This window comes from Stenella coeruleoalba, assembly GCF_951394435.1.
Source record: "Stenella coeruleoalba genome assembly, chromosome: 16".
NCBI classification, from domain to species: Eukaryota; Metazoa; Chordata; class Mammalia; order Artiodactyla; family Delphinidae; genus Stenella; species Stenella coeruleoalba.
Window position 1 is genome coordinate 75,531,943 of NC_137162.1, and position 17,894 is coordinate 75,549,836.

General features: G+C 36.6%; 1 protein-coding gene and 1 long non-coding RNA gene across 13 annotated transcripts in view; one reads left to right on the forward strand and one right to left on the reverse strand.

The window, feature by feature from the left end:
• Window positions 1-15,667, reverse strand: part of LOC307175208 — a 367,514-nt gene extending 351,847 nt beyond the window's left edge. Inside the window, exon 1 of one of the 2 annotated variants that reach the window (XR_013824265.1) lies at window positions 15,567-15,667. This is a non-coding gene — a long non-coding RNA (uncharacterized lncRNA). The other variant, XR_013824266.1, reaches the window with a different exon arrangement.
• Window positions 15,668-15,867: 200 nt separating this feature from the next.
• The window catches only part of ZP4 (zona pellucida glycoprotein 4), a 702,723-nt gene continuing 700,696 nt past the window's right edge, over window positions 15,868-17,894 (forward strand). For all 11 annotated transcript variants that reach the window (XM_079900738.1, XM_079900744.1, XM_079900732.1 and 8 more), the window contains exon 1: window positions 15,868-16,057. The gene's annotated coding sequence lies outside the window, so the exon portion shown is untranslated. The remainder of the gene's footprint in view (window positions 16,058-17,894) is intronic.

The following is a 17,894-nucleotide window of genomic DNA, read 5'->3' on the forward strand; positions in this document are numbered from 1 at the left end:
CCGCTTCCTTTGCAATAAAGTTCTTATCAATGCCAAAAATAAATAAATAATATTAAAAGAATAAAATGGAAGTTCTAGCCAGTGTAATCAGGCCAAGAAAAAAAAAAAAGGGCATTCAGAGAAAGGAAATAAGTAAACTGTCTATTCACAGCAGACACGATTGTCTATGTGGAAAATCCTGTAGAATCTACAAAGAAGCTAATGGAAATTGTTCAACAAGTTCTCAGGATACAAGATCAATATGAAAATGAGTTTTATTTCTGTATACTAGCAATGCACGATAAGAAATTGAAAATAATAAGCAATAACATTTATAATAGCATCAAAGAAAGTGAAATACTTAGGGCTAGATCTGACAAAAGATCTTTATACTGAAAATTATAAATCATTCCTTAGAAAAATTAAAAAGTAAATAAATAAATGCCGAGACATATCCTGTCCATACATCAGAAAAATAAATATTGCTAAAACAGCAATTCTTGAATTGGTCTATAGATATGATGCAATCATAATCACAATGAAAGCCAGCATTTTTTACACAGTTGACAAGCTGCTTCTGATATTTGAATGGAAATACAAAGGACCTAGAAAAGCCAAAACAACTTAGAAATTACTTTAAATTTAGTGTCACCAAGACAGTGTGGTATTGGCCTTTAGCTAGACAAACAAATCAATGAGTTAGAAAAAAAGAATACAGAAACAGACTGGTAAATACACAGCCAATTCGTTTTTGGAGAAGTTTCATAGACAATTAAATGAAGAAAGGATAGTCTCTTCAACAAAAGATCCTGGAACAATTAGACATCCACAATAAAAGTGACTGCAATCCATATCTCACACCACAATTAAATTGGATCATAGACCTAAATGTAGAACTAAAGTTATAAAATTTCTAGGAAAAAAATGAGAAGAAAATCATTATATCTTTGGGTTTGCCAAAGACTTCATAGATCAACATCAAAAGCACAATCAATAAAAGGAAAATTTGGTAAATTCGACTTTTCCAGATTAAGAAATTCTTCTCTTCATAAGATCATAAACAGACAAGTCATAGATTGAAAGTGAATATTTGCACATTACTTACCTGATAAAGGATTTGAACCTAATACATATAAAGAGGCTTCAAAATTCAATAATGAGAAAGTGAACCAATACACGAGTTAAGGAAGGATTTGAACAGTATTTCACTCAAAATAATGGCAAATTAGCACATTAAAAAGGCACTCTAGGGCTTCCCTGGTGGCGCAGTGGTTGAGAGTCCTCCTGCCGATGCAGGGGACACGGGTTCCTGCCCAGGTTCCGGAGGATTCCGCATACCGCGGAGCTGCTGGGCCCGTGAGCCATGGCCGCTGAGCCTGCGCGTCCGGAGCCTGTGCTCCGCAGCGGGAGAGGCCGCAACAGTGAGCGGCCCGCGTACTGAAAAAAAAAAAAAAAAAAAAAAAGGCCCTCTAACAGCATTATTTATTGTTGATTAAATTAAAATCACAATGAGACAGCAAAATGTACCTAGTAGAATAAAAGATACTTCTTAAAAATAAATTGCACCATAATACTGGTTGACAAAGTCACATAGCAACTAGAAGTTTTATATACTTTTGATGGGAATATTAACAAAAACTCAACAATTCTGGAAAATTCTTGAGCTTTTTCTTAAAATGCACAACGCACTCCTACTATATAGACCAGCCATTCCACTCCTAGGTGTGTATCTAGGAGAAAGTAAAGCATATATCCATACAAAAACTTGCAAGAGAACGTTCATAGCAGCTTTAGTTGTAGTAGCACGAAACTGGAAATAACACAAATGTCCACCAAATTGATAAATGAGCAAACGAATGTGGTACATCCATACAATTGAATACTATTTTGCAATAAAAAGAATAAACTGTTGATGACTCTCAAAATAATCATTTGGAATGAAAAAAGCCATATAAAAGAGAGAATATACCATATGATTTCCTTCATATAAGATTCTAGAAAATGGAAATTAATTTATGACAACACAGCGCAAATCAATGGTTGCCTCAGAACAGGAGGAAAGAGAAGGTCCAGTTTATTATATGTCAATTCTACCTCATTAGAGCTGTTAAAAATAAATATTATTTCCTCTACCATCTTAAAGGGATAAACACTGTAGTTTTGGTTAGAGAAAGTAGATCAATGAAATGCTAGAAACAACCAAAATTTATATGAGTTTAACATAATACTAGGATAGGGTGGCATTCTTATCAGTGTAGGAAAAATGAGTTATTTATTATAAATTCAATAATTCAGCGAAAAGAGGTAGATCTTAGTGGTCTAGAACGTAGACTAGAGGGAAAGACTTCCTGTAATTAGTCCTGCCCCCACCTCTTAGTAGGACTATAACTTTTGAAGTTATTTAATCTTTCTAAGCCTCTAACCCATGACACTACTTTTTACAACCTACTTCAGAAAAAACCTATTTGTTAAAGAAGGAAACAAGCAGAAATTTAACTTTATCTCAACTTTTACTTAACAAATCCCTAAAAGTTAGTTCATGAAGAATCACAGATTTATACATAACAGCAAAGACCATAAAATTTCTAGAAGAAAATAAAAGGGAAAACCTTTTCAATCCTGATGGTTGAAATAGCTCCAGAGACAGGGAGGAGTTTCATATTCTCCAGGAGTTACCAGAAAAAAGTCAGGTCACTGCCAGGAAGAGAGCCTGAAAACGGCTGGATATGTACCAAATATAAGATACCTTCAGTTTTCATCTATGAAGAACAGAACATTTGTTTTAACCAGTCTCACAGAAGAATATGAAAAGGTAATTTTAATCCTCTTATGGAAAATTAAAGCAAAACAAAACCATCTCACTCATTTTTCTGGTTTCTAAGTGTTTTTAAGTCTTTTATTTTCATGCCAAGGTAAAGGCTTGCCTACATTGCTTTTCCATCTTAAGCTGACATGGCACTCTAGGAAGTACCTTATTTTTGAAACCGTGCACGGCTGAGTTCAAATATCAGCTCTGCCGTTTATTAGTTGAGTTACCTGAAGCAATCCTTTAAAACATTCTTTGTCTCAGTCTTCTCCTCAAAAAAGAAAAATGGGAGAGGGGTGGGGTGGAGAAGCGTTTTCATTGTGAACAGTGAATGAGGAAAAATGGTGACAATCTTTGACTCACAGTAGTCATTTTAAAAAGTTTGTCTCCTTTCTTTTTTGAATACCAAACCCCATATGTTGTGTCCCAAGCCAGCCTACCTTCTTTTTAATCCTTCAAGAACCATTCAGAGCAAAATTTATTCTAGTACTACTCTAAGTAAACCACTGTATAACATTTGTGTTGTCCCCTTGTGTTGTCCTTCACCCTTGTTTTTCGTTTTGCAGAATTCATACATCAGAACAGAGATAAAATGGTCCATTTTGTCTTACTGTGCTAATGGGAACAACCAGTGAAACAAAAACAATTGAAATCATTAAGTAACCCATAACATCCTTATAACAATGTCCCTCCAAAACAAATCATTTATCAAATAGGGAACAATTAAAAATTTAACAAATTTCTCTCCTTTATGTTCTTCTCCTTTTCTCCCCAGATCCCTCTCACCCTCTTTAAAGCTGTAAATTATTGTACAAGCAATCAGACATTCTTGGTAAAAGGAGGAGGAAAGGCAAAGTGTTTATACTATCAACAACAGGAAATGAGGTTTTAACGATAAAGCTCAGCCTCTTTCTCAGGAACCAGTTCCTGAAGGTAGTGGTGTGTTTGTGGCCACGCTTCATTAGCTAAAACACCTTCACAACCCTAACCTCCAGCATCAGCAGCATCAGCAGCATCCAAAACCCTTTCACGGAGAAGAAAGAATGGCTAATGGTGTTTTCCCTCTCACACGCAGTAGCTATTATCACCGCTCAAGGTCAATATACATGGAAGCTAGTGGAAATTCAGAAGAAAAAATGGGAGGAGTTTTTATGAGAACAGAAAAAAATATTCAAGGTCTTGCACAAAAGTGGTCAATTATTGTAATCTTTCATGGAAATGATCAAAATAGCAAGTATATGATAAAAAATTACTTTTTAAAATTAATAATGATCATTCTGAGGATCAAGTTTCCAAGCAAAAAACTCAACCTAATAGTTAATTTCCTCTTAGTGCAAAAGATTCATATTATTTTGATAATGCAGAAGGATAAGATATCATTCATCATATTCATGACATACTAAAGAGAAATTTTCAAATATTTTGAACTCTTTACCTTTAAAATCTACCAGGGTCATTTGCAATAATTCTATTAATTCCCCATGTCTCTGAGCACAGATATCTGGTACCTATTACAGTTATCAGTTATTTAATGCTTTCTACATAACAGGCACCCTGCTAAATAATTCACACAGATTTTTAGATTTAATCCTCACAACTCTTTGAAGTGATTTTTATTTGCACTTGAGAAAAAATAAGATTGTTTGGTCCTTCAATATCACTTCCTCAGAAACTGGAGCAGTTTACATTTTAAAAAGGTATCTATCTGGTTACCAAGTATAGAACATTGACATAATGTCTCCATGACAAAGCTTCTTCCATTTGTTATTTTACCTCCTTTACCTTCATTTATGTTAGCCATTCTGCAGTCACTATTTCTTAAATAACGTTTTCACTTTGAAAATTGAAATATAAAACTATAATTTCACTCTTACAAAACCATAATAATAACTATTTTCTAGGACTTCACATATTATAAAATTCATATTGCTAAAGAATAATTTTTAAAAGATAAAATAATGACTCATACACATCTGAAATGGACACACGTCCAATATTAACTCATTAATGTGGGGACCAGGAATACGTTACAAGGGGTTCAAAGGAAAATCCAAAGAGCAGACACATGTTTGGCAAGTCAGGAATGCTGACATAAACTTCCCTAATAAAAGCAAAACCGGACAACATCAACAGGGCAATAAGCAACCCTACCTTCAAGGAAATTTTCATTTCTGTGATCAAGATTCAGTATTTGACAATTTACAGAAGAGCTTAAAGACAATGAAAGGCCCAGAGGGTCCACAGAATCACAGACTCACATGGTGCCTAGTTTTCTTTTGAAGACACCCAGTAATCTTTTCATCCTTTTCAAAGTCTTCCACAATTTTCCCCTAACCTCCCTAACTTCGCCTAAATCATAACACCAAATTAAAAAAAAAAAAAAAAAAAAAAGAGGGGTTGGACGACTTGCTCACCACAGCTAATACATTTAAACACAGAGGAATCCTCACATACATTTCTCTTCTTTCTCTCTGAAATCTCACTAAAATTATAATACAGAAATGAAAAATAGCATAACCCCTCAAAGTAAGGAGAATGCCAGGACAGAAAAGCTGGACCACCAGAAAGCTACCAGCATCCTACAAATAGCAGAGTGTAAGCTCACTAACTCTCACCTTCTACAGGAGTTCGATCTGACATTTAATTTTTATAGGAATTTAGTCAGAAAGACTCTGGGCTCAGTAATATCAAGAGCACTTGATGGAGAAGGGTAAGCACAGGCAGGAAAGCAGGAGGATTAAGTGAAAGATGCTCTAGTGAACCATGAGATGTTTTGGACCTTCCCTCTTTTCTCCAGGATATGCTTCTAACACCTGAGATTTGAGGACTCTTCTCTTAAGAAACTGGAAGTTTCCAAAGAAATGAACTTCACGTACTGATATTGCACATCTGCCAAGTTATTGCCTGATAGGCAAAAGACCCACCAGAAAGCAGGTGTTGAGGAAAAACGACTTTTCCTCTCCTCTCTTAACTTCATTTCTTGGTAGCCTGCAAATTAAGCTGACAGAAGATAGATTAGCAGAGACAAAAAAAAAAAGAAAAAGAAAAAAATAATTACATATGTATACACTGGAGTGACAAAGGAACTGTGACTCAGGGGAGCTTGGGGAGAATTTGGGGTTTATATACTATCTTAATCTGGGATAAGAAGGGGCATAGGGGTACCTCTGGGAGAACAAATGGGAAAAAGGGGCACTTGAACTGGAGAAAAGGAGCACCTGTGGAAAAACAAATAACTTTTGGAAATATAAATGGGCCCTTGTAAGAACAGATAGGAAATAGGATAGCTTTGTGACAATGTCTGTTTAGGTGTAGCGCTGGCTTCTCATCTTTGGTAAGAGAAGACTGAAGTTGTTCTGGGGAAGGAATTTATGGCAACTGAGTTGTTTCTGGAGTCTCTGCATTTAAGCATTTCAGGAACTTAAATGCCTTCAGCTCAAAATAATTTGTATGCCAATTGGCTTATTCAGGGCCCCTACACAAGTCTTCCCCACACCCCACCTTTAGAGCAATTGAAATTGGATACTATTGCAACAGCGACTACAAGAGCAGCAGCAATGAAGCATATCGGAACCAGCAAAGAATACAAACCACCTCTGTGGAGAAAATAAAAATTAAAACTTCTGTGGTCTCTGGACAATTCCACACACCAATAATACAATGCCTGAGATTTCAAGATGGTGTAAATTATTAAACTGCCTGAAAAAAGGAAAAAGCAAGAGAAAGATCCATCCAATGTATATATATTTTGGAAAGGGCTATTTCTTTTCTGGTTCAGTGTGATATAAAGGGGATAAGATTGCCTAAGTGAAAAAATGCCTTTGGCTACAAACGAGGAAAGGATAAAGGAGGGAAAGACATGACAAAATAACAATGTTGTAAGATGTTACATTAGTTAAGGTTTCATAGCTTTTTGATCCTGGAATGACAAAGAACTACTTAAGTGATTATATCATGCATGGGCTGTCAGAAGCAGAGAAATAGAGACATGGCATATTAGAAATGGAAGAATTTGAAGCATCATTTACTCCAACTGCTTCATTTTACAGGAAAGCAAATCCAATTCCAGGGAGGCTAAGAAAGTCCTGTGAGGCTTCTAAGTATGCTCAAATGTCCCCAGGTGCTTAATATCAAGCTAAGGACCCAGGTCACCTGTCTTTGGCTAGACCATATCAGTATTTAAGAAGTAGAAAAACACAAATCTACCTTTATTAATTACAGATTAGGAAATCGTAACAGATATTAAAGGACTTATTTAGAAGCATATGTAATTTAATGTCTTGGTTTCCAAGTAGGACACTTACCATTATACAATACTGGCATATCTTAATTAATTTTTTTAAAAGATTTTAAAAGTTTTAACGTGTTTCAAAAATAAGCCAGGTAAGATCTAGTGGGGGTTGTCAGGAGGGAGCTGGAAGGTCTAAATTACCAAAAGTGTTAGATTTTTCTCAGAATTCACTTTAAGCATAAGATAATTGGATTTGAATGTCCTCAATATCACCATATAATGCAAACTTTAAAAGTTTTCTCTGTAATATCATACATAGAGGCTTTTCTTTCTTTATGAAGATCAATGCGATACAAGTTAATGTATACATTTTCAAATTTTCTTTGTAAAATTAACTATCACTGTATTTGTGCCCTTTTTGTGTTTGTAAAAACTGACATTTTAGATAGCTGTAATTCCCTTTCAACTCTTATGACCAAAACAGCTGGTTTTTCATTATATTTTTCACATATCAACATCACTGGAACCCCTTATTCCCGGTTGTTTTCAGATTTTCTTCTATTTTACACATCAAACATTTTTCTGTGTAAAAGTTTTTATCTTTCTATTTGTTTAAAGTTTTTATATACTCCTATATATAGTTTTTGGTTTTTTGTTTGTTTTATTTTGGCTGTGCTGGGTCTTCATTGCTGCGTGTGGGCTTTCTCTAGTTGCGGCAAGCGGGGCCTGCTCTTCGTTGCTGTGCACGGGCTCTAGGTGCGCAGGCTTCAGTAGTTGTGGCATGCAGGCTCAGTAGTTGCAGCTTGCAAGCTCTAGAGCACAGGCTCAGTAGTTGTGGCACACAGGCTTAGTTGCTCCACGGCATGTGGGATCTTCCCAGACCAGGGCTCGAACCCATGTCCCCTGCATTGGCAGGTGGATTCTTAACCACTGCACCACCAGGGAAGTCCTACTCCAATATATTTTATTGTATGTCAGGAACATTCATTTTTTTTTATGTTGTTCCTTTGATATATTCTGATATATATCTGTACTACTTTTGCCATATTTGTCTTCTATGCTTTGATAATCTCATAGTTTAACCTTTGAGTTTTGTCAAACTAATAATAATTTTCTAAAAATCTTATGTTATTTTTAAATGGGATTGTGATAAAAATGTAAAGGAATTTGATATGTGTTAATATTTAAAATATCTCTCCATTCCATTAAGTAAAACATGTCTCCCCATGTAATTGTCTCCTATATTTCTAAGAAATTTGTGTTATTTCATACACTTATATGCACCTCCCAGAAATGTTATTTACTCAGTATTTAATTTTCACTATGAAAGATAAATCTTTTTTTGGTTGTCATTTATACCTGGTAATTAGAGGAATAAGGGAATATCATGCATGTATTTTTAAATATTTTATAATAAATGGCAAAAGCAAAAACACACGTGTTTACTGCTGACTACTAAATCCCCATGGTAAGATACCATGTCTATTATTAGAAAATTGGGATACTGGATGTGTCAAGTTTCTCCAGCTAACTATGTTTAGTGAAATGAGGATAGTTTTTCACAGTATGCAGTCTTTAATGACTGGGCTTTTATCATTTAAATTTATATATTTGAGATTCATCTACAGTGTTTTGTGTACATATTTTTGTTCATTTTTACTACGATGTAATATTTCATTTTGTAGATTTACTACAATTTATTTATTCCAATGTCAATGGACTACTTAATGGTTTTCAGTTTGGAGCTATTTTGATAATGTTGCTGTGAACACATTTGTATGCGCCCACTGCACACGTTTATACATATTGCTTTTACTCCGGAGTAGCATTGCTGGATCATAAGTGAGGCGTATGTTTCGTTTTACTGAATGCTGCCAAACAATTTTCTAAAAATGATTTAACAATTTTATTCCACAAATAATGTTATGCCACGTTCTCACCAACTCTACAACCCATATAAAATAGATTGTTTTGTGTGTGGCATGATGAAGGGGGTCAATATTAGTGGTGTGTTTATTTTTTCATATGGAATCCAATTTACACTGCACCATTTTATAAAAACTGTTCTTTGCTCATTCTATATTTCACTCATGTCATAAATCAAATGTTTAAAATATGTGTGAAATGAGGTATCACCTCACACCAGTCAGAATGGCCATCATCAAAAAATCTACAAACAATAAATGCTGGAGAGGGTGTGGAGAAAAGGGAACCCTCTTACACTGTTGGTGGGAATGTAAATTGGTACAGCCACCATGGAGAACAGTATGGAGGTTCCTTAAAAAACTAAAAATAGATCTACCATATGACCCAGCAATCCCACTGCTGGGCATATACCCTGAGAAAACCATAATTCAAAAAGAGTCATGTACCACAATATTCATTGCAGCACTATTTACAATAGGCAGGACATGGAAACAACCTAAATGTCCATCGACAGATGAATGGATAAAGAAGATGTGGGGCACATATACAATGAAATATTACTCAGCCATAAAAAGGAATGAAATTCAGTTATTTGTAGTGAGGTGGATGGACCTAGAGTCTGTCATACAGAGTGAAGTAAGTCAGAAAGAGAAAAACAAATACCATATGCTAACGCATATATATGGAATCTAGAAAAATGGTACTGATGGACCTAGTGGCAGGGCAGAAATAAAGATGCAGACACAGAGAACAGACTTGAGGACACAGTGCGGGGAAGAGGAGGCTGGCATATAGTGAGAGAGTAGCATTGACATATATGCACTACCAAATGTAAAATAGCTAGCTAGTGGGAAGCAGCCGCATAGCACAGAGAGATCAGCTCGGTGCTTTGTGACCACCTAGAGGGGTGGGATAGGGAGGGCAGGATAGAGGCTCAAGAGGGAGGGGATATGGGGATATATGTATACCTATAGCTGATTCACTTGTTGTACAGCATAAACTAACACAACACTGCAAAGCAATTATACTCCAGTAAAGAAGTATAAAAATAAAATATGTGTGAAACTGTTGTTGAGTCATCTACTATATTCATTTGTCTATTTTCCTATCAATGTTGCATTAGTATATCTTTGTAGTAAGAAATGTTTCTTGTTAGTATAAGTTCTCCAACTTTGTTTTTCAAGATTATATTGGCTATTCATATGTATTCATACTTATAAATAAATTTTCAAATGAATCTTTTACTTTCCATTCTCCAATGTGATATTAATTGAACTAACTAAAGATCAATTTGAAAGAATTGAAGATTTATAATATACATTATTTCTATTTGCGAATATATTTTATGTCTGATTTTTTTCTAAATTTCTCAAAGTAATGTTTTATAGTTTTTCCCATGCAGGCCTTTTTTGTTTTTTTTTTTACTTTTTATAAACGTTTACCCTTGTATAATAATCTCCTCCCCATGAATGTGGGCAGAATCTGTATATATGAAAAATCTTTTCTGTGGTTATATGACATTGTATGGCAAAAGAGATTTCGTAAATGCAATTAAAGCCCCAAATCACTTGACCTTAAAATAGATCATCCAGATGAGACTGACCTAATCACATCAGTGTTTAAATCTGGATCTAGAAGTCAGAGAAAGAGAAAGTCATAGATGCAAAGCTGGCTTCAGGTTTGAATGGGGCCATGCAGCAAGCTACGTGTGTGTGGTCTCTAGAAGCTGAGAATGGGTCCTGGCTGTCAGCCAGCAATGAAATGGGAATCTCAGTCCTGCAATCACAATGAAATGAATTCTGCCAACAAAAATGATCTTGGAGATGAATTTTCTCCTAGAGATTCCACATAAAAATCCCACCTGGCTGACACCTTAATTTTGGCTTTGTTGGGACTATTAGCAAAGAAACCAGCCATGTGTATCCAGCTATCAATAGAACTGTAAGCTAATAAATTTGTATTGCTTCAAGTTGACACATTTGTGGTAATATGTTATTCAGCAATATAAATGTATACAAGGCTTTTGAACATCTTTTGTTAGATTTACTTTAGTTTTAAAAAATGTTTAGTTTGAAATGGTATCATATTTTTAAAACTTTATTTTCTGGGTGTTCGTTATTGGATCTAGAAATACATTGATTTTCATATTATGATCTCATATCTAGTGACCTTGTTAAATTCACCTACATATTCTACTACATTATCTGTCGATTATTTTTAAAATTTTCTTTGTGTACAATCATGTCATTTATGAATAACAAATGTATTTGCTGCCAATTTGTATACATTTTTCCTTGCGTTATTCTCCTGAAAATGAACAATGACTTGACAGTAGTGGGACAAGTCTTTTAGTGGGTCTCATTATCTTTTAGGGAAGTAAGTTTCAATATTTCAACATTAAGTATGAGGTTTATTACAGATTTCATGTTGATACCTTCTAGCAGAAGGAAATTCTTTCTACTTGCTAATAATTTTTTTTAAATCAAGACTTGATACTGAAATGTTCAAATACCTTTTCTAAATCTATCCAATGATCACAGAATTTTCTTCTTACTTTTAACATAGTGCATTACATTTCCTGATTGTCAAATGTGAAAAAAAAAAAAAAAAACCCTTTCATTTCTGAAAACAACAACAGCTAGGTTTTGGTGTTATATCGGGGGTCCCTCAGACCAATGATTCACAAGGAGGGCTCCTATTACTCAGCAGACAGTTGTACTCACAGCTGTGGTTTGTTACAGTGAAGAATACAAAGGAAAGTCAGCTAAAGTAAAGGACACATGGGGCAAACTCCAGAGGAAACCAAGGGCAATTTTCCAGCAGTCCTCTCCCAGTGGAGTCACACAGACACGCTTGATGCCTCCAGCAACAAGTTGTGACAACACACATGAAATGTTGTCTACCAGGGAAGCTAATTAGAAATTTAGGGGGGCTTCCGGGAAGATGGCGGAAGAGTAAGAGGCGGAGATCACCTTCCTCCCCACAGATACACCAGAAACATATCTACAGGTGCAACAACTCTTACAGAACACCTACTGAACGCTGGCAGAAGACCTCAGACCTCCCAAAAGGCAAGAAACGCCCCCACGTACCTGGGTAGGGCAAAAGAAAAAAGAATAGTCCTTTAAAAAACAGTAAAGTTTTCTGAGATGCTTTTGAAAAATATTTACATGTTAAAATTTTCAATGTGAACTACATGGGTGTGTCATATTATTTTCCTCTATTTTCTGTTTATTTGCTTGCATCGATAATACATCTTTATAGTTTAAAGACTCATGACGGGGCTTCCCTGGTGGCGCAGTGGTTGAGAGTCCTCCTGCCGATGCAGGGGACACGGGTTCGTGCCCTGGTCCGGGAAGATCCCACATGCCGTGGAGCGGCTGGGCCCGTGAGCCATGGCCGCTGAGCCTGCGCGTCCGGAGCCTGTGCTCCGCAGCGGGAGAGGCCACAACAGTGAGAGGCGTACAGCAAAAAAAAAAAAGACTCATGACGTACCCCATTTTTAAAAGCACGTCTTTGTTTTTAAATGCAATCTCTGCTTAAACCATTTTGCATTTTCTTCCCAGGTGGTACCCAAATTAGAGGCAGTCCCTGTTAGAAACCACTTGGATATTCAGCATCTGTTAGCTCAGTAAGCTCTTCAAGATCAAAAACTGTGTCCTTGTTATGCTGTGTAGCTAGTACCTAACTTAATGTAGCAGCTCAGTTAAAAATATGTCCAAGTGAACTCAATGATAGCTGGTAGACTCAACCAGATGTATACTGTGATGGAAAGCTGGTTAGATTTACCCAATTTCAAGTACTTTTTAAAAACAATTTCACAACATTCATTGTTATCATGTACTTCTGGCATGTGACAAACAAGGATCTGTGAGAAACTAAAATGCATCAATGTTTGAAATATGTATCCACTTCCTGAATAAACTAGATAGAAACATGTATAACTAATGACAAAATATCTGTACATGACACCTAGTTGTTCTCCTGCTTACTGCCAAACTCTCTTAACTGGGAATTCATTGTCTTCTATTGGTGACTAGCTAGACGTCAGCTCTCAGACTGCACCAGGGTCTGGCTGACTTTGCTTCATTTTGCCCTCTGGTTGGACTCCATGCTTCTCTTGGCAGGTCACTGCGTATTCATGCAGAAATCTCTATAAAGATGAGCCGGCTGCAGGGATGCTGCAGGCTTTTAAGGCTTCCAATTACAAGGCTTTCTGCCTAAAATGCTGTTGCTTCCACCTACCTCTCCAACTCATCTCCCACACAGTCCACCTCACTCATGATTTATGTTCCAGCAACACAAAATACTTAGAATTCCCTGACACACTGTACTGATTTTTAACTCTGCACCTTGGCACAGGCTTCTCCCTATGCCAGGAATGCCATTCTCTGTTTCTTGTCTCTTTGGCAAGCATCTACGTCTACCTGGCAAGACCCTACTCAGACAGCACTTCTTCTCTCATAACTTCCCTGAATTCTGTAATCCAGAATCATCATGACCTAAAACAAGAAAGGACAAAATCCATTCACCTTGGGCTGACATTCAGTATCTTCCACAATACACCTAACATATTAATTCAACAAACTGATTGAGTGCTTACTAAGTTTTAAGCAAAATACAAGGTATTAAAGATAAAAAGATGTCTCCAATATGATCTGTCTATAAAGAGCTTACTGGATAGTGGAAAAGACCAAACACCAAACCAACAAGCAAAACCCAACATGTATAGCATAATAGGCTCCTATATAAATTTAGTCTGTGAGACGTTACAAAACATCAAGGATTATGTAAATAACTTGGACTCAGTCCTATCCAGTTTTCAACAAAGGAAGGGAAGAAAGAAGAGAGGGAGCAAGGCAACAAAGGAAATAGGAGAGAAGGGAAAGAAAAAGGAAGAGATGTGTATGAAAATAAAAATTTCACAGCAAAGTCTTAATTTTAGACTTAAGTTTCAACAACAGAAGGCATTCACCAGGCAGGTAGTAATATCAAGGAATACTTAAAAGAGTGAGGAGAATACATGTTAAGAGAAAGAATGAGACTAGGTATACCATTCACAACACATAAATAGGTAGGTCTCAGATACCAGCTTTTCAGGATTTTGTATATGTGACTCTCCTCTAAGACTAACGTAAAACATGGAAACCAAAAGCTTAGCAGACAATGACCACTTGGTCTGTGCCATTTTGTACGCATGAAACTAAGTAAACAAAATGGCCAGGGATGACCACAACAAGGTAGCAAGAATATACAAACTGACAAAATCTAACACTGTGTGCATAGTAGAACGGAAGTTCCTTGGGAGCAGGGATTTTTTTTTCCATTTTGTTCAATATTGAATTGTTAGCCTATAGAATGAGAACTGGTATATAAAAGGAACTCCATAACTATTTATGAGAATGATGTCAGCATGAATAAATATACCCAGTGGAAAATAAAAGGGAAACAAAAGTAAACATATCCATGTAAAATATCCAAGAGCGATATTACAATTTCTCCTTTGCAAAATCATTTTTTCCCCAGATTTATTTAGATATAATTGATATATAACATTGTGTAAGTTTAAGGTGTAGAACACTTTGATTTGATATACTAATATTGCAAAATTATTATCACCATAGCATTAGCTAACACCTGCTATCACATCACATAATTACCATTTCTTTTTTGTGGTGAGAACATTTAAGATTTACTTTCTTAGCAACTTTCAAGTATGCAGTACAGTATTAACTATAATCACTAAACTGTACATTAGATCACCAGAACTAATTCATCTTCTAAGTGAAGTCTGTACTCTTTGACCAATATCTCCCCTTTTCCCCCACTGCCCAGCCCCTGATAACCACAATTCTTATCTCTGTTTCTAGGAGTTTGTTTGTTTTTTTTAGAATCCACATATAAATGAAATCATACTTATTTGTATGATATCTATCTTTCTGTCTGATTTATCTCACTTAGCATATGCCCTCAAAGTCCATCTGTGCTGCTGCAAATGTCAGAATGTCCTTTCTCGTGGCTGAAAAATATTCTATTGTGTATATAAACTACATCTTTATCCATGCATCCATTCACGGACACTTTGTTTCCATATCCTGGCTATGGTAAATAATGCTGTGATGACTATGGGAGTGCAGGTATCCTAAGATCCTGTTTTCATTGCTTCTGAACATGCAAGAGTCCCCCCTTATCCAGGGTTTCGCTTTCTTCAGTTCCAGTTACCCTCAGAAAACCGTGGTCAGAAAATATAACATGGAAAATTCCATAAATAAACGATTCATAAGTTTTACATGGCATGCTGTTCTGAGCAGCGTCACGAAAACTCGCGCCACTCCGCTCCACCCCTCCTGCATGACTCATTTCCTTTGTCTGCACATCCCGCCCGTTAGTCACTTACCAGCCATGGGGTTATTAGATGGTCTGTCGAGGTCTCACAGTGCTTGTGTTCAAGTAACGCTTATTTTACTAAATGTCCCCAAAGCACAAGAGCAGTGCTACAGGCGATTCGTATACGCCAAAGAGAAGCCATAAAGTGCTTCCTTTAAGTGAACAGGTGAAAATATTACCAGCAAAGACCATTCATTCCTGGGGAATAAAAATAGAATCTGGGTAATAAAGTCTGACCTTTCTTTCCATTGTGCTGCTTTCAGAGGCCTCGCGCCCGGCACTTCAGGCCAGGGTTCCTACGGCAAAACGGAGGCACCGGACGCCTCAGCTGGCAGGCTGCACGGCGAAGCTCTGCGCACGACACCTCAATCCAAGATGGCGGCAGCGAGGTGGGCGGAGACGCTGCGATCTGCACGTGGATCTTCCGCGTGAGCCGCTCTCCTGCACGTGCCCTGCGAGAACCCCCGCCCCCTCCCCGCTGTGGAGAAAGCTATAAAGGAGCCCCGCCCGCGAACTGTCCTAGCCTGAAAAGAGTGTGCTCGGAGCGAGGGCTGGCACCTCTCCGTTTTTCCGTCAGAGAAAAAAGTTTTCCGTAGTTTCTGAACTGAGCTCAGTCTCCTTCTATTGGCTCCAAGGACACTGGGCAGAAGGACGGTTGTTGGGAACTGCCTCAGGAGGGTCCGTAACAAAAGTCCTCGACTTAGTATGGAAAGGAAAGACATGCTGAGGTAAGAACGAATCTTCTCTTGGTGAAATTATGAAGGAGAAAACATTCATGCTAGTTTTCCTATTGCATTTTGAACTGCAGAAGTTACAGCCACAGTGTGTGTTAAGCACTTAGTTAACTCAGAAAAGCCATTAAATTTGTACAATAAGATATTGTGAGAGAGAGACCATATTCACGTAGCTCTTATTACAGTATATTGTTATAATTGTTCTATTTTGTTATTACTTATTATTGTGAATCCCTTACAATGCCTAATTTATAAATTAAATTTTCTTATAGGTATGTTTGCATAGGAAAAATATTGTATATATAGGGTTTGGAACTATCCATGTTTTCAGGCATCCCCTGGGGGTCTTGGCATATGTCTCCCACAGATAAGGGGACAACTGTATACCCAGAAGTGGGATTGCTGGATCCTATGGCAGTTCTATTTTTAATTTTTAAGGAATCCCCATACTATTTTCTGTAGTGGCTGCACAAATCTACGTTCCCACCAATGGTGCAAAAAAGTTCTCTTTTCTCCACTGCTTTGTCAACCCTCGTTATCTTCTGTCATTTTTATAATAGCCATTCTAACAGGCATAGCTCATTGTAGGGTTTTTTTGTTTGTTTTTTTGATTTTGTGTTTGCTTGCATCAGGTTTGAAGAGAGTGGTTTGTTTTTTAATTTTTATTTTATATTGGAGCATAGTTGATTAACAATATTGTGTTAGTTTCAGGTGTACAGCAAAGTGATTCAGTTATACATATACACGTCTCTATTCTTTTTCAAATTCTTTTCCCATTTAGGTTATTACAGAATATTGAGTGGAATTCCCATCACGGTGGCTTTGATTTGTATTCCCTGGTGATTAGTGATGTTGAGCACCTTATAATGTACCTATTGGCCATTTGTACCTCTTCTTTGGAAAAATGACAATTCAGCTCCTCTCCCCATTTTTCAAATGGGTTCTTTTTTTTTTTTTTTTTAGCTGTGAGTTGTATGCGTTCTTTATATATTTTGGGTATTTACCCCTTATCAGATATATTTGATTTGCAAATATTTTCTCCTGTTCCATGGGTTGCCTTTGCAATTTATTGATGGTCCTTTGCAAAATCTTTAACTTCCTTATCATTATTTTTTTCCATTATACTTACTCAAAATGCTAAACCTAAATAAATCCTACCAGCTGTCTTTAAGTTTACCTTAAAAATCCACAACTCTGGGGGGGAGGGGGGAATTCAACCAGATCAGGTGATTGTATTTTTAATCTGTGGTGCTTAAATTCAATCAGGCAATCATTACTCTCCAGTCATCCTTTATAGGCTGACTTTCTCATTACTGAGGCCATTATAGCACCATCATTTCTTTATTTTCTCCTATTTCTTTAAAATATTTAGACTCTTCCTATACATCCATATTCAAAAAATAAATCAGCATCATAGAATAGTCATCAGATAAAAGTTTCACCACAAACCTAGAAACCTGTCCTTTCTTGTGCCCATGTTCTCCCTCTTTTTTCCTAATTCAATGAAGAAAGTATTCTTCGTCTATCAATGTCCGACTCTGGAAAATCTATTCAGCACTTTACCCATCACTTTCTTCGCAAACCATGTGTTGTCTGCTACTCATCCTGCCTTGTCCATCACTCCCATCAGCATGGAGATATGTACCTGTATCTACCCACTAACATAGATGCTCCTCTTATTTGAAAATGCAATACTTCATTTGCTTTCTTCAGAGCATATATCAATATTTGTAATAACATTTATTTGTTTTGAACTTCTGTAATTCTGGCAGTGTTCTAGTTCTTGATCTACGAGTTTATACAGTTTATATCTTATTGAGCTCTATACTTA